Source organism: Pinus tabuliformis, chromosome 2_2 (genome assembly GCF_031772625.1).
Source record: "Pinus tabuliformis cultivar Carrire ecotype Pingquan chromosome 2_2, CPIR1, whole genome shotgun sequence".
NCBI classification, from domain to species: Eukaryota; Viridiplantae; Streptophyta; class Pinopsida; order Pinales; family Pinaceae; genus Pinus; species Pinus tabuliformis.
The window spans coordinates 1,194,353,991-1,194,372,969 of record NC_142300.1 but is presented as its reverse complement, the minus strand read 5'-3'; positions in this window follow the sequence as shown (position 1 = coordinate 1,194,372,969).

Genomic DNA, 18,979 nt, shown 5'->3' with positions numbered 1-18,979 from the left:
TGGATGCAAAATCCAGTAGTGTTCATCATCATGCCCATCCTTCTTGCAGTGAGTGCATGAAGGTTTGGTCTTCTTTACTGCATTTACCTTCCTCTCTTTCCATTTATGCTTTCTCTTTTCCTTGTTCTTGATTGCAGTTGGTTTTGATGATCCCCCAATCTCTGGGTTCACATTCTTGCCTCTAGCCTCTAGATGTGTAGCCTGAACAGATACCTCATCTATGCTAGTAGGATTAAACATGAGAATGGTGTGCTTTAAATAGCTATGTAGACCTCCTATATACTTCAACAGAGTTTCAGGTGAGTCTAAAGAAATGCCTAGAATCAAATCTCTTTTTCTAAATTCTTGGGTGTAGCTTTGTACACTTTGTGCTTTTAATTGGCGAAGAGTTTGCCAACTCATCATATCTTGCTGCATATAAGCTAGTGGATAGAATTGTTTTTAAGGCAGAAACAAATTCATTCCAGGTAGAAAGAATTTTACCATGCTTCTTCAAATCATCTTGTGTCCTGCCTTCCCACCACACTAGGGCAGTTTCTCCATGGCGTAGGCTAGCCAGCTGAATATTTCTCCTTTCCGAATTGATGTTCTGCACCTTGCAATATACACCAATCTGTCTAATCCAGTTATCTAGCTTTTCTGCATTCAATTATCTATCATAAACTGGCAAATAAAACTTCACATCTAATTTAATCAAAGAAGGTTTCTTCTTTTTCTTTTCAGGGCTTTCTTTATGTGAAGAAGATGATGAGGATGATGAAGGTGATGAGGGGGGAGATGGTGGAGAGGGATTTTCTTCTTTTTCTTTGCCTTCTCGGTGGGCAAGTAGAAGAGGTTCTTCTGCTCCTCTATCTTGTTTGGAGGTTGAAGAATCTTCACCTCTACCTTTCTTAAATTTTCTATACATCTCTTCTACCATGGCTCTCATGGTCATGAAATTGTCCATGAACTAGGAGTCTGATTCCAAGGGAATTTCTTCTGCCATTTTCCTCCTAGGATAGACTCTTCCAATTTCTGGGTTAGCTTCGACCAACTCTCCTTCTCCTAATTTGAGCTTTGTCTTGGTTAGCATTCAACAAAAAAATCCAACACAAGCTTGTCTAGCCTTAGCAACCTAAAGATCTAATACCACTTGATCTAATATTGATCTAAGACAATTAATAAGGTATTACAGACTCATGTGCATGGATGTGCCTATGTTATTTTGTGCAATGGATCGATTAGATTGCGAAGTACACAGGTAATGAAGCAGTAGAAGAAAACATAATAGGAAACACATATAAACACAACAAGTTTAATAAGGATTTCACCCAATACTCCTGGGCTACATCTCCTGGTCCAGCCTTCAGTGGTGGCCTCTCTATTATGTCTTCATAGAAATTTTTTTACAATAGGGAGCTCAATTTGAGTCTCACACAACAAATACAAATCATTACAACTATACTTGGATCCCCCAAGTCTCTTTTGAGTACACAGACTCTCCTAACTGACTCTCGGTCTCTGTTGATTACAATAGTATGAGCCCAATCTGAGACTCAATACATGGCAGGTGTGCAGAGGATTTCGCTTGAACCTCTCAAGCCTTCTCTAGAGTACATAAACTCTCTGACTCTCTTTGTCTCTGTCTTGACTCTGGCTCAGCGCTACCTTTTCTTCTTCAGGTCAGCTCCTAACTTTCTTCTTCTCTCTGCTTCCTCTTTTCTCGGTCATTCTGTGGCTTTAAAGCCAATCTTCTTCCTGACTGTTCTTTTCCACTTTCCAACTCTCTGGTTCCCTGTCTCTGTCCGTTCGAATCTCCTATTTTGGCATTTACAGTCATTGCATAATGCCTCACAGGGAGGTGGCCACCTATTATGTAATGGATGAGTGTGTCAGATTCACTGGAAATATTTGAAATGGTTGTTTTTTCCGTTTACTCCAAGAAGCTCGGGAAACACGAATTCCCGCCAACGCATTGTCCATATCGGACTTCAAATCTTGTACAATCTGCCTTATAACCTTATCAAATCCGGTCATCCATCAGATCGCGTATTTTCTGTTGATCTGGGGGCCCCAGATCCTACGGTCATCGTTCATATCGGGCAGCTAAGTAGCATGATGTTTATCCGTCTGATGTGAGCGGTTTTCTCTCTCTTCCACTGGGACGCATGGCAATCACTGTATGGCATCGGGCAGGACTCAGTTGAAACCGATTACCGCTCGAAGCCCCTCTGATATTTTGCCAGTCTTGTGGAATTCTACTCTTAACAGAATCGAAACAATATCTTTTGCATTTGTTAATTATTTCGGGTTCGGGTGCTTGTGGTCTCGCTTCTCTGAAAGGTTTTCCCTTGTCGCTAATCGCATATCGGAAACGACCCCCGTTGATCGAAATTATCTATGTATTTGCCGATTGTGATAGTGTGCGTTACCATGGGCCGACACTCTGCGCGTTTGATTGACGGTCCTCGTTGATCCGCGCTGATCGCAATTCGCAACTATCATGAGGATTCCTCCGATAAGCTTGATCTTCACAAGATTTTTAATATTTGGCATGATTTTTAGAGAGTTCATGAAAACTTAGAGAGTGTTCTAGGATCCATTTGGATCAACATATCACCTTCATCAACGCTGGAGGATAAGACTCCACAAGAGGTATGGACTGGTAAGAAACCCTCTCTTTCAAATCTGAGGGCATTTAGATGTGATGCATATGTACATGTTCCAAATGAGAAATGAACCAAGTTGGATAGTAAATCTGAAAAGTTCATCTTTATTGGGTATAAGGATGGTTTAAAGGGTTATAAGCTTTGGAACCCAGTAACAAGGAAGGTTATGTACAACCAAGATGTGGTGTTAAGAGAGGTAAAAGATGTTATTAAACATGAATTCCAACCAAAGGAACCTGAGAAGATAGAGTTTGAGCTTAAGGAGGAAGAATCAGACTCTACATCAGAAGAGGAATCAAAAGATGAAGAGCCACAAACTCCGGTTGTGAGAAGATCAGTTCAAGAAAGAAGGTAGCCAGAAATGTATAGTCCATCTGCTTTCTATTCAAATTTTACTTTATCTATTACTGATGATGATCCCACAACTGTGAAGGAAGCAGTAGATTCAGAGGATAGAAAACTTTGGAAAGAGGCCATGGTTGATGAAATGGCATCTTTGCACAAAAATGAGGCTTGGGATCTGGTGGAGTTGCCAGCTGGAAGGAAACCCATTGGCAGCAAATGGGTGTTCAAGAAGAAGACAAATGCAGAAGGAAAGGTGGAGAAATACAAAGCTCGGTTGGTAGCAAATGGTTATTCCCAGGTTCCAGGAATTGATTTCGGGGCGCTGCCTCAGACCCCATAGAGTGGGGTTACCTACACCCCTAAAACCCCCTGTGACCCCCTTGCTACGCAATCGACGTAACGAAGGGGGGGGTTCCGCCCCCCCTCTAACCCCCTGTTAACTACGTGGGCTAGTTGTGGAAAGAATATAACACAACCCAACATTCTCCCACTTGTTGTTTTCTTTCCACAGGGGGCCACAAAAGATCTTAGTCATTTATCCAGCCCTGTAACGCCCATTACCAAGAGAAATTCTCAGATCTCACAAATTTTGTCAATGCATCTTCAGTATTCTTCAAAGTGTCCACCTTTACTAGCAACACCTTTTTGTCTTCTATCATATCCCTCACAAAGTGATACTGAACATCAATGTGCTTTGTCTTTGAATGATATGCAGGGTTCTTTGCCAAGAAAATTCCACTTTGGCTGTCACAGTCTATCCTTATAGCTCCTTGTACTAACCCCATACTTGAACACAATCTCTGCAACCAAACTGCTTCCTTTCTTGCATTAGTGGATGCCATATATTCTGCCTCTGTAGTTGATAGTGCCACTACAGATTGTTTCTTACTCATCCAACTGACTGCACCTCCAAATAGGTTAAACACATACCCACTTGTAGATCTTCTTTGATCCAGATCTCTAGCCCAATCTGCATCAACAAAGCCACGAATATCCAACACTTTGTCCAATCCTGGACTTCCTTGGTAGCACAAACCATAATCACTAGTGCTACACAAATGCCTAAAAACCCGCTTCACTGCTGTCCAATGCTCCTTCCCTGGTTTTGACATAAACCTGTTCAATACTCCCACTGCATGTGCAGTGTCTGGTTTAGTAGAGACCATTGCATACGTCAAGCTATCGACTGCACTTGCATATGGCACATGGGACATGTCCTCTTCCTCTTCTTGTGTCTTGGGACACTGTTCAGCAGATAACTTCACACCTACATGAATAGGAACCTTCACCAATTTACTATCCTGCATATTAAACCTCTGTAATATTGTCTCGACATACTTCCTCTGGTTTAACTAGAGCTTCCTCTTTGTCCGATCTCTTTTAATTTACATGCCCAAAATATAGTTTGCAGCACTAAGATATTTCATGTCAAATTTGGAGGAAAATTGGGTCTTCAATCCCTCGATAATTTTTTTGTCATTTCCAACCAGCAACATATCATCCACATACAAGACCAGATAAATAACACGGTCACCAATTAATTTAAAATACACACAGTGATATGCTTTGCTTCTGGTGAAGCCAAGTCCCCATATAAATGTATCAAATTTCTGATACCACATCCTTGGTGACTGTTTTAACCCATATAGAGACTTCTTTAACTTGCATACCAGTTCTTTCTTACCCTTCACTGCAAAACCTTCAGGTTGCTTCATGTAGATCTCCTCTTCCAAATCCCTGTGAAAAAATGTTGTCTTCACATCCATCTGTTCTACCTCATAATCAAAATCAGTAGCAACAGATAACAACAATCTAATAGAAGCTACCTTGGAAACAGGAGAAAAAGTATCACCAATTTTTTTTGTTTTGGACCCTATGTTAGGTTGGGCAAACCCACCTATGGTTTTGTGCATGATTTTCGCACATGGTTTTGGACGCGATGGTTTTCGGTCCATGGTATTGGATGCTTCAGCATGTATAAATATGTATTGTAACATTGAAAGGAATATAATGAAAAATCAAGATGGTAGTCCCGATTTTGGGATCCAGGGGAAAATCTCTGTGTATATGTGTTTTATGTGTTATGCTCTCGCTATTGTTTGTTTTTTGTGTTTTAGAATTCGTATGCAGGTAATTTTTGAATGGACTAAGACCGAAACATAACTCTTTCTTAGAGAATCCAATTTTGATCAGACTTGTGGCATTGGAAGGAGAACACAGAGGGCTACCGCAGGTCACAATTCTAGACCTTGGAGATCTGAACATTCAGAGATACAACATATTCAAGATCAAGATCCTAAAAGCAAGAAAAAGAATGAATTGAATCAAGAAAATAAAAACACCTAGTAATCAAAATTAGATGGATGATTTGATGAATGCGATCGAAGGTAAGATAAATAGTTTCATATATGACATGGAAGTTGATATCGATGGTATGGAAGCATACTAGAAGAAATACATGGAAGATTTGAAGAAAGACATGGAAGGTTTGAAGGAAGGTGGGACAAAGCTACTACAAGAAAGGCCTCCTGATGGCGAAAAGGTAGTAGAGGAAACTCATGATGAGAGAAAAAGTAATGTTAATCATGATTTCATAGAATCTAATGTTGGATTGAATACCCATCATATTCCAAATATAGATATGAGGAAGTGTTGAAGCCCCGAAAATTGGGTCTACAACAAGGGGGATACCCACCCGGTTCGGACCTTGGTTAGCAACTCCTTTTCCGTTTGGTATAGTGGGTCCGACTGGGGATATGGGACTAGTTTCCCAATATATGTGTGTGTGTGTTGAGAATTGATATTTCTTTCCTAATGGTTCCTAAGTAAAATGCTTTTTTATTCTAAATCTAATCTAACAACATGCAATTGTATTCTAATAAACATAAATATCTAATTCTAAACTAACCCGGGATGTAATCTTTCCATTATGCGATCTAAAATGATTTCAAATAACAGTTGGTAATAAAGATCATTCAATTGCTATGAGAAAAGAATTCAATAAAGATAAACCATTTCATATAAAAGTTAGACGAAACAGTTGTGAAAAACATATTGCATAATAAGCTACCCATATATTAAGCATAAATAAATAGATATCACCGTACAAAAGTGCCAAATGATAACTCAAGCATTTAAGAATTCATATATAAATAACTGAACATGAATATCACCATAACACATAAGCAGAAACAGTTAAGAGATAAAAGTACCATTTATAACTAGTTCTACTCATGAGCTCCAACAATAATGATCTATTATAGAGTTCAGGCTTCTGTGATCCATATCAAGTTTGTGAGAGATTTTTCGGCGAAAATCACATGGAATATCATTTGTCGACGCGTTTTGAACCAACTAGTGTGGTTCATTGTCAGGACAAGTTGAAGAAACAGATCCAGCCATTCGTATGTCCCTCAGATCGGTGAAGGATCCTATCGACCCTAAGGATATGAAAGGTGTTTATATGATCCCTTGTTCCTGTGGGGTCCCCCCCCTATATTGGGGAGTCTGGTCGCTCCATTAATCAAAGGATTAGCGAGCATGCAGCGGACCTTAAGCATAGGAGAGCTAAGTCTTCCGCTTTAGCTGAACATGCTGAGAAAACCAATCATCATGTTTGTATTGAGGAGGCTAGTGTTATTGCTAAGGTTTCACATTTCCATCATCGTAAATTTAGGGAAGCGCTTGAGATTGAAAAGAGGCAAAGCAATCTCAATAGGGAGGATGGCTAGAAAATCAGTAGGTGTTGGGTCCCAGCACTCCCTTCCTAGTCGTTTTTCCGCCCTCCTCCTTGGTTGTTTTTTTTTTTTTTAACTCATTTATTTATTTTTATTATTATTATTATTTTACTTTTATTTTATTTTGATTTTGATTTATTTATTTATTTATCTTATTTTATTTTGTTTTATTTATTTATTTTATTTTATTTTTATTTTATTTATTTCTTTTTTTTAGAGTGTTAATTTTCTCATTTCTTTTAACTTATAGGTCCTTTGGTACTAACTTTCTTTTAATTTTATAAATATTCCCCCCCTTTACAATTATATATATATATATATATATATATATATTTTATTATAAGGTCCTTTACATAACTAATTTTCCAATTAAATTCTAATCAACTTATACTTTTTAAATATTTTTCTAACTAACCTAGCATCCTTTTGATTTTATTTTATTTTATTTTTTATTCTGATATTATAATGCCCTTTATATAACTAATTAACTTATAATAATTCTTTTAAGTAAAATTATTTTATATTTATTCAATTTATTCATATATTATAAGGTCCTTTATTTAACTAGATTTCCTTTAAATACTAATTAACTTATAATTTTTATAATTTTTTAACTAAATACCCATTAAAATTTTATATATTTATATATTGATCCCAGAGATTACTAATTAAATTAATAAAATAATTTTGACCCTGGTCCTAGAGTCAAACTAGCCGTTGGTCAAGTTAGCCGTTGGAGGCTCTGCTCAGACTATTTAACTTGCTAAGCTGGATCTGTTTCTTCAACTTGTCCTGACGATGAACCACACTAGTTGGTTCGAAACGCGTCGACAAATGATATTCCATGTGATTTTCGCTGAAAAATCTCTCACAAAAAATAATGATCTATCTCTTCTTAATCCAACATCCACTAAGAGTACAAAAGTGCAACATCAGTAGTAGATATTAAACGCAGATATCAATAAATCCTGTTCCATTCATTCATCAAAACCTCCTCGGAGGGTGCAAAAGTGCATGTTCCGAGGACAAGTTTTTGATAAATTTCTGGACCCTTCTCTAAATGCATGAGAAGGGTTTAAATACTACTAACTAATTCTAAAAATAATTTATTACAAAAATGTAGGATGCGGTTTAAATGATCGTCCTCATTTCAGGCAAAAATAAAGAAAAATTAAAACTAAAATTGAATCTAAAATTAAAACTAATAACTACCTATCTATGTATCTGTTCCTTAGAATCGCAAGCGTTCAACATTTTCTTGAGGAGAGTTGGCCAGCTGACGTCCGACTTTAGCTGTCCTGCAAAAACTAAATCGGTAAGAGCTGGAGCCATCTTCTTGGCAGAATTGATGATACATTTGAGAGTCATGCACTGGCTGTGTGGTTTTACCAAATATGCCCAGTAAGAATCCCAATTCAACTTGGTTAACCATTGGATTGACTCTGCCTTTTCTTGAGCCTTCTGTCTCCAGCTTGTTTTCTAGATGCTGTACATTTGGTAGATATCCTGGAGTGGTCTCTGAGATCAGATTTGCCCTGTGTAAATTTTCATTGATGTAGTCAATGACATTATTTGCTGCTATGGTTGCTTCTTTTGCCGCTTGTTCTGCTTTCTTGATCTGTGCATCCCATAATAAAAGAGCATTTCTTTGTGGGTGTCATTGATTATTGGTGTGCCTGCCTTTTTCCCTTCCTCTGTTTCCTGCCAAGCCAGATATTCAATAACTCTTCTATCAATTAAATCGTAATCATGTTGCAAGTCCACGACTTGATTAGTAATTCTGTCGCTTGTTTCGCAATAAGAGCTCCACTGTGATATTCTTTGGCACAATGTTTCTTGTTGCTGTAGTAGTTGGTCATTTAAGGAAATAGATTCTGTAACAAATTCTGTAAGCTTAGGATCATCCTTGTGCATCTCTTGCATAACCTGCAACTATTTTTCTCTTTCGGCCAAACTGTTCTGGTATCCTATCTGCATTTGTTGAAAGTCCTGCTATAGTTTTTCAAGCTGTTTCTGTGCTTCACTGTTCACACTGGCTTGTTGTAGCTGTTGCTGCAAAACTTGTATTTGATCTTCTTTTTCTTTCAGTATTTGCTGTACTACAGATGCTTTGTCAATGGTCACAGAAGCATATTCTCCTGCGATCTGAGATAATTTAGTGAGATTTTCAGTAGGATCAGTGGTAGGATCTTGCCAAAGGATGTCTAATTGTTCTGCATCATGAGAAAGCACGCTTTCCAATTTCCTTTTCTTTCTTTGTCTTCTCACCACAACCTTATGCTGCGGGCTATAAAATACATCAAGAGGGGGAATTTCCTCTATTTTGAGCATAAGTTCAGAGGATGGGGTAATGGGAATATGTTCCATTTATGGGACATTGCTGATTGTTCCTGTGACTATATCATTCATCGTATGTACATTACTCTCAGGTGTTTTTGTGCTCTGTCCCTCAATATTGATTAATTCATTGAATGTCTCCCATTCTTTATCCAACTCAGTTTTGACTAATGGTGGCTGGATGATGAGAGGGGGAGGATATACCTGTGGAGAGGTCAAAACCTGTTGTTCTGGGAGCTCCTTAGACTGGGCAATATCCCTTACTGACCCTTCACTTTTATTATGGTCACTCTCAGACCTCTTGGAGTGTTCTGACGTTTCTCTCCTAGACTTAGATTTAGACCTGTTTGTTCCTGAACTTCCACTGAGACTGATACTGGGAGTTGGTTCCCTCACAGGTTCCAAGCATAATTTATCCAAAGGGATATTAGCTAACCTCCTCTCTCTGTATATTTTGAATTCTTGAAATTCTGCTGGAGGGAATCACATTTGGGAAAAATGCAGAACTTCTTTAAGTGTACTTTTCTATTGGAACATATAATCAAAAAGATCATCTTCTTTAGAAAACACCTTTATTTTGACTGCAGTAGTGAAATTCTTAACAATATCAGAAGGGTCAAACGATCTTCCTGGAAATTTGAACAATCATAGACATGACATGTTGTTTACTTCTTTGAATGCATGGCCTACATCAAATAGTGAAAAGGCCCCACAGGCCACAGGAAATTGTGGCCAAATGGCCTTCTTCTTGTCCTTCAACTCTTTACTCATACCTCCTTCTCCGCAGGTCTGATAAGCAATCTCCTGTGCTAGTAGTTTATCAGGAACATATAAAGGTAAGACATGAGGGGAAGCGAGACTTCCGAATACCCTGACATATGTGAAAAGTTCTTCTCTGAACCATCTCGCGACAGGGAGCATATCGACCTCTGCTTCGGGAGAAAATCTTGGAGGGTCTTTATCATACAACATTTTGTACAGAGGCAACATGATTCCATGACAAATCTTGTAGAAATAAGGAGTGAACTTGGAATCCCACAGTTCTTTGTGATAAATATGAATGGGTAAGGGATCTTGAGTAGTCCATTTCCAACCCATTAGAGGAAACTTGGAAATATAACAGATTGCATCCATCACATATGCAAATAAGTAGAAAGGGGGGTAAATTATCTAAGAAATAGTCCTTTTAGACCGGTAACTCAGAATGGCTGTGGCTAAATTGTCAGACAAGATCTTAGCCCAATCCACAATAGTAGCATTAATGGCGGCATCCAATAATGGTAGCCATTCAGATGAAAATTTGTTAATGTCTGGCTTTCCAAAAATTCTACAGAGCATAGCAGTAGCAAAGCAATATGGGGAGGTGAGAGAACCAGTACTATACATACCGTGTTTATCCTTTTTTAGTGGTTCATCCCTTCTTGACCAGTCCTTGGTGCATTCTGCTAAATCTTCATTTTTTTTAGCAAACTTTTCCATGAACTGTTTGTTATAAGTCACCCGTGGCTCTGTAAATGATACACGAGCCTTAAATCTTGTGGAGTGAATGAGCCAATGAGTCCTTGACCCTGAGTCTTGAATTGTCTGTTTGTGATATTAGCACTATCTAGTATCCATTTAACCATGTCCGTATACGGGAGAATTTTGGGCCTCGCTGCTATCCTATGCAAGAATGAACATGCTAGATCTGTAATAGATGCCTCAGAAGACCCGTGTGAGCTTGCAGTAGCCGTAACCTCCCTTACCTTGGGATCTTATTCCTCAAGTAAACTATACATGCCTTCCCAAGTAGTAATACCAAAATCTTTGTTACAGGTGGTGTCTGTGTACAAGAGAGTCATCTCTTTATCTTCAGAACTGGGAGCTTTACCCTTCTTTCCCATAATATCTTGAACTCTGCTCTGTATGATTCTCTGCTCTTCACTCTTGCAGTTTACAAATGAGGTGAGAACGATGATAAGAAAAAGGTGATGGGAAAGCTTTAAATGCGGAAAATATATAAAATATATCATCTTACGTGAATTGGCTCCTTGATAAGATCAAAACCATATTTTATTAATGATTTCCAACTAACTCATTAATTAACATAAATGCGCATAACTGGGCCACGATTTTATGAAAAAACTTTCTCGAACAACGGACCGTGCAGATCTGCGATAAGGTGATTTTGCGATTTGCTTCGCAATATCGCAGATCGCAGATCGCAATATCGAAAATCGCAATATCGCAGTTCCTTTACATGTGGCAATCATCCGTCAATGTGTTTTCTACGAAATGCGATTCGCGAGATGCACCATCACATATCGGCGTTTTAAGGCATTTCAGCGTAGGTGATGTTTAAGGCATGCGATGCGATGAGGGTTTTTTGATGTGTGATTTTTCATCACGATTTCGCATTTTTAGAATTCCGCTTGTAGGAAGGAATTCATTACCCTTTTTGCGATGCGACGCATTTTAAGGAGTGATTTTATTCTAACTTATCATAAAACTTAAGTCTTTTTAGATTTTTGAGGGTATTCTCCTAAGTTTATGATAGTAAGTTTTATTGAAAAAGGAAATACAAGCATTAATCGATTTTTTAAATTTTTGAATAAGGGTCCCCACTTATTTAGTGTTAGTGATAACACTAAATAAAAAGGGGGGTTGTTGCTGACCACAACAGGAAGTTTGATGGCAAGGATCCCGTAACATGGATATTGCAGATGTAGAAATATTTTGATCTACATAATGTGCAAAACATAGAAAAGGTACGTATTACATCTTTATATTTAGAACCGAATCAATTTGTATAGTATAGAGGGATTTGTTCTCGTAAATAGCTTGTCACTTGGTCAATTTTCATGGAGTAAATGATAACACATTATGAGGATACAAAGAAAAACACCTTCTTTAGCCAATTGATAAATCTCAAATAAAAGGGTTCAATGACAAAGCACATTGAGGACTTCCAAAAATTGAATATAAGCGTAAATGATATTCCAGATAAGCATATGATTGAAGTCTTCATAGGGAATTTAAATGATAACATCCAACATGAGGTTCGCCTTTGGGAACCTGAGTCATTGGAGAAGGCATATAGGTTGGCAAGAAAAAAAGAAAGCAAAATTATGGCAACAAGGACGCCTACCACTCATAACTATAAAGATGGAACTGTTGTTGATCCTAGCCTTTCACCACCTACAAGGTTGACACCAAAACAATTGGAAGAAAAAATAGCAAAAGGGCTGTGTTACAATTGTGATAAAAAATACACTAAAGGTCATAAGTGTGCTGAGAAGAAATTAATTTACATAGATGGAGAAGAGGAGCAAGAAAATGAACAAGAAATGTCAAAAGAAGAGGATATACACCAAGAACCAGTCCCAAAGAAAGATGAAATGAATCTGACCATATCTTGTAATGCATTGATTCGGGTAGTACCCATACTTTTATTTATTGTAAGATAGCCAAGGAATTGAATTGCTTCCTATATCCAGCACTAGATTGTCAAGTAATAGTTTCAAATGGAGGAACCATAAATTTCTCTAGAAAGTGTCATAATATCAAGCTATCCATGGGTGAATATGTCTTGAATAGTCCAATTCTTTCCATTCCATTGGGTGGTGCAGATGTTGTACTAGGAGTCCAATGGCTACAATCTTTGGGTATGATAACTTTTAATTTTCAAGAAATTTTCTTGAATTTTTTTTGGGAAGGAAAGGAAGTTGAATTAAGGGGTACTACAAGGAAACTGGGAAAGATAATAAAATCTAATAGCATGAAAAAGCTTCTAAAGAAATAACAATGGAGCGTAATTTCACAATTATGTTCACTAGAGGTTCCCACATCGAAATCATCTATTTATCTAGATCTCCAAAACATTTTGGATAGTTATTCCAAGGTATATGAGACTCCCAAAGGCCTCCCACCTATTTGTGATCATGATCATGCTATTCATTTTATTCCAGGAAGTGTTCCCGCAAACATTAGGCCTTACGGATATCCATATGCCCAAAAGAGGGAAATTGAACGTATGGTTATATAACTGCTAGAGGTTGGTATAATTCAACCTAGTCAAAGTTCTTTCTTTGTTCCATTGGTATTGGTACATAAGAATGATGGATCATGGTGCATGTGTCCAGATTATAGGGAGCTCAACAAGCTTACTATTAAAGATAAATTTCCCATTCCTGTCATTTATGAATTATTGGATGAATTACAAGGAGAAATTGACTTTACCAATTCAGATCTTCGTTCAGGATATCATCAAATCAGAATGAAGACTAAAGACATTCCAAAAACAACATTTAGAACTCATGAGGGTCATTATGAACTTTTGGTCATGCCTTTTTTCCTTACCAATGCACCTTCTACATTTCAAGGTTTGATGAATTCCATTTTCGAACCCTTCCTTAGAAATTTTGTGTTAGTATTTTTTGATGACATACTTCTCTACAACAAGTCTTGGAAGGATCATGTTCAACATGTTGATAGGGTGCTAAAACTATTGTAGGAGAAACAATTATATGAAAAAATCTCCAAATGTTTCTTTGGAGTAGAAGAGGTGGAATATTTGGGTGCTTAGTTAGCTCATAGCTCATATTATCATCCTCAATCTGATGGGCAAACTGAGATAATGAACAAATATTTAGAAGGATATCTTCGTTGCTTTGTATCTGATAAACAGACAAAATGGGTCAAGTGGTTGCCTCTGGCTGAATGGTGGTATAAAACTTCCTTCCATACTGCAACAAAAATGACCCCATTTATGGAACTTTATGGATATCATCCACCGTCCATCACATCATCTTTAAAAGAAAATTCTAAGGTTCAAGCTGTGGAAGATCACATCGAGCATCAACAAAAATTTCTCAAACTGTTAAAGGATAACCTCACTTTGGCGCAAAATAGAATGAAACAACAGGCAGATCACCATCATGACGAAAGAAGTTTTAATGTAGGTGACTGGGTATTTCTACGACTACAACCATACAAACAAATGTACCTCAAGCAAGCTAAGAAGGATAATAAATTATCACCAAAGTATTATGGTCTGTACAAGGTGTTACCAAATATTGGTACTATGGCATACAAATTGGAGCTTCCTGCATCTTCCCGAGTGCACCCAGTTTTCCATGTTTCGTGCTTAAAGAAGGTTATAGGTTAGAAGATCCTAATTCAAACAATATTGCCAAAACTTGATGAGGAAGGAAAAATCATATTGGAATCAGAAGCAGTCACAAAAAAATAAATCGACACCTACGAAATCGATCAATTTTAGAGTATCTCATCAAGTGGAAGAACTTGCTGAAGATTCCACATGGGAGGATGATAATTTTATACAGAAGCATCAAGAACTACTCAAGCGTTGAGGACAACACTTTCTGAAGGAGAGGGGCATGTTAGGTCCCTATACTACTAGTGTAACCCCTTATTGTTATTAGTGAAACCCCCTTATTGTATTATTTTGCCCATATAGTCCCCATGTTGTTATGATTATGCCCCATAGAAGCCCACTATTGTTATTGTTGTGCCCCTACAATATTATTGTTATGTAGGCTCTGATTGTATTGGGACCCCTTAGACTCCTATATATAGAAAGGAGGTATTATCATTTGTATCATCCAAAAATTGTTCATTTGTGTACTATAAAGGAGGTTGCCCCCTCGAAGAGGCTGATTTTAAGTTGTTGATCTATATTTTATATATTTTTGTGAGCTAGTTTCATAACAAGATTTTTTCATGCAAGTCCCCATGCAAGAAGACAGATTTAACATCCATTTGATTGAATTCCCATTTGAAAGAGGTAGAAAGGGAAAGAAGAAGGCGAATAGAGTTAATTTTGGCAATAAGGGAGAAGGTTTTAGTATAGTCAATGCCTTCAACTTGTGAAAAACCCTTAGCAATAAGACGAGCTTTATGTTTATCAACTTTTCTGTCTGGTACAAACTTGGTTTTGTAAACCCATTTGCATCTAATAAGTTTTCATCCCTTTGGAAGAGGAACAAGATCCCATGTATCATTTGCCAATAATGAATGATATTCTTCATTCATAGCTGCATCCCAATTTGGATGGATTGAAGCTTCTGCATAGGTGTCAGGATCATAATTCGCTGAAGCTTGAGCCAATAAAGAAAAGGTTCTATCGAACTGAGAATGTGTACGTCATTGATCTGTAGGGTCACCTACAAGACCGCCTGCTGCATCCTAAGTAGCACAAACCCATTTTGGAAGCTGAGGAGCTGAAGGAGGATCTCGAGAAGGTGGGGGATTATTGTCATCCTCGCTGTCATCATCTGAAGAAGAAATATTTTCATAATTAGAAGGGAAAGAGAGAGGTGGCACATCCGCCGAACTAGGCTCGTAGGGCGAGATATTTTTTACAAACTTTACATCTCTTCTAATGATAACATTTTTGGAATTAGGTGGAAGAAGTCTATATCCTTTGACATCTTTAGAATATCCAAAAAAAATGCATTTTCACTCTTAGGTTCTAAGACTTTATGTTTCTCATCGGGAATATGGGCCCATGCTTCACTTCCAAAAACATGAAAGTGACTTACATTTGGTTTAATTGAGCTCCAAGCTTCTTCTGGAGTGATATTCTTTAAAACCTTAGTAGGAGTGCGATTTATTATGTAATTTTCATAGTTAATTGCTTTTGCCCAAAAATTAAGACTAGGTCCTTTAGCTTGAAGCATACAATTAACCATTTCCTTTAAGGTGCGATTCTTCCTTTCATCTACACCATTTTTTTGTGGAGTATATGGAACAATATGTTGCATTTGAATTCCATGCTCAGTGCAAAATTTGATGAATTTAATGTTAACATATTCTCTGCCATTATCAGCTCTTAGCTTAAGAATTTGATGTCCAGATTGTTTCTCAACAAAGACCTTAAAGGCCAAGAACATGTTAAATACTTCACTCTTGAGTTTTAAGATGTATACCCAAGTGCATCTAGAGAAATCATCAATGAACATTGAGAAATACTTGTAGCCAGAGAATGAAACAACTGGAAGTGGACCACATAAATCATTATGCACAAGCTGTAAAGGGGATGAGGTGTGCCAAGAAGCACGTTTTTCAAAACTATCCCGATGATTTTTTCTGAGTACACATCCAGAACAAACACCATCTCTTCAAGATACCATAGGAAGACCTGTCACCATATTTTCTTTACTTAGATTTTGAAGGCAGTAATAGTTTAAGTGACCAAATCGCTCATGGAAAAGTTTGCTCACTTCATCATTATGAGCAACAAATATCGAGGGAAGAGTTGATGACCTAAAGTTGTTAAAATTATACAACCTTGTAGAATCATCAGCAATTCTAGTAGCTAAAATTTGTCTAGGATCTCTTAGGTCCTTAATTACAACATTGTGAGGTGAAAATTCAATGGTTTTACCTTCACCTGAATGAGTTATCCGATATACAGATAGAAGGTTGCAAGATAAGGTTGGAACACATAATACATCATTAAATTGACCATTGTCTAGATGAATAGTTCCAGTCTCTACAACACTAAGATATCTATTATCACCAACATATATATTTTTGGTGTTACAATCATTTAAAGAAGAAAACATGGCTTTGTTTTTGGCCATGTGATAAGAATCTCTAGAATCAATGAGATACTCATGAGAATTAGAAGAAGAAGATACATTTAGAATTTTAGTCCATAACCAGACTAAGATTCTTAACAACCACATGCAGAAAGTGATATTCCTGAAGATGAAGTTGAATTTGAAGAGTGCTCCAAATGAATGTTATGCTTCTTCATTTCTGCTTCCCTCTTCTTAAAGCATTTGGATTCTAAGTGGCCATCTCGATTACACAAGTTGCAATGTCTATCAATGTTCTTCTCTTTGTTTTTATATGCCTTATCATTTTGTTGAATTGATTTTTCATTTTGAGACTGAAAGTGGTTAGGACCCTCGGTTGGTTTAGGACTATTCTTTTTAGGATGCTGCTTCTTAGGATTCTTTGAACTTGGTTGCTGCTGGGTGGCTAAGGATTTCTTAGAAGAGTTTCCAAGATTAAGAAGGCTAAAATGTAAAAGTTTTTCTTGTTCTCTTATTAAATAATCACAAAAGACATCAAAAGAGGGGGACTTGTAGTATTGTCCTTGAGCAATAAAAACTTCTCTAGTAGAATGGAAAGTGGAAACAAACACAGAGTAGGCTGGTCCCAACTTAGTAAGAATGGAATAGATAAGGCTACCATCTTCTTTCTTAACCTTAAAACCTTCCAAGAGAAGTCTAAGGGTCTTAAACTTGGACAAAAAATCTTCAATTGAAGAATTATTGGGGTCCAACATAAGCAACTCATTTTTGAGTTGATGGGCTATAATTTCATTTTTAATTCCAAAAACTTTATTGAGCTATTTCATTGCTTCATCAGGGGTATCAAGTTCCGCGATATGGAATCTAAGGTCTAGAGAAATAGACATCCCTATCAACCCACATGATTGACTTTGCCTATTTTCCCATTTGGCTTGCTTATCTTCATCTTTAGGTTTAGCCTCTAGGCCTGAGGCTATTCTATAAAGACCTTTACTTCCAAGTAAATCCTCAATGTAGGAAAACCATTGGAAGTAGTTGGTGCTGTCAAGAATAACTTGGCATGGAATTTCCATTTTAACAGAAACTGAAGTTGTAGATTCTGAAACTAAGTGTTCCAATGGAAATATCTTGAAAAATTAGGTTGATTAAAAAACGTCTCTAAAAACGGCTTTTGGATGAAGAAGTTATGGATTTTTGAAGAAAAGCTGTTGAAGATGCCGATGAAGTATGTGAATGTGTGGAAGTGAATGATAATGTTATATTTTTAAAAAATACCCCTTCCCCTCCCCCCCTTCTAGATTTAATCTAATTAGCTCTCTTTAAAAAAAATTATGTGACCCACTTTTATAAATCAGTGAAAGTCACTTTTACAATGGTAATTTATGAGCTACCCACTAAATAGTAACTTAAATAAAAGATAAAGAGACTTTAGAATTATAAGTGACTCACTTTTTATAATGGGCGAGAACACTTTTGCATAAAGTAACTTTAAAACATAAGTTACATGTGCTTTTTGAAAAAGTAACTCAACAAAAAGAAAGACTTGAACCGAAGACCTCTATTCTCATAAAGTAACTTTTGAACAAGTGAGATTTGGAATGAATTCTTACTTGAGAAAGCTATTTTTGCCTACAATACAAAAAACCAGACAACAAAAAACGAACGTGCAAAAAAATCAAACCTTACAGGTTGAAGTTAGATTTCGTTGGAAACTAAATATTTTCCTCAATGTTTCTGATTTTCCGAGATCACACTAAGGCGTGATGATCCAGGTGGATATTGGTGGCCACCTGCCAAGTCCACCTGGACCCCCACCATTGTCTTTCTCAGCATTTTCAGTTTCCTTAATTGTAGCACAACTTACTATTTTTAGCAGTTTTTCGGGTCCTGAACTTCCGGAGCCGTTTTGAGGCCCTAAACGACGTTTTTTGGGAAATCTACAGCCAGCGATTTTTTTGATAAAAATCATCTTTTTCGTCGTAGTCCTCGGAGAGATCTTTCCAACGGGCTATCATGCACGTCAAACGGAGATAGTATGACCAATTCGCGACCCCGGGAAGTTGATGTACCAACTTACCCAAAAACGGGGCCCACAATTTGGCGTTTCATCTTCTAGGGTTAGGTTTTGGAATGTGAAGGGTTTTCTATTGTTTCTCAACAATAAATAGGCCTCCGAGCCTCATTGTAAGACAGTTCAGAGGCATGTAGCCATCACATCTCTTCTCAGAGATAAGCTACCATCGCCCTAGCTAGTTTATTTCCATTTCTGTTGTAAGCATATTTGAGTATTTTCCATTAATGAAATGAAGTATTATTTCCGCTGCATCTTTGTGTATATGGTTATCTCTGTAATTTGTTGCGTTCCTGT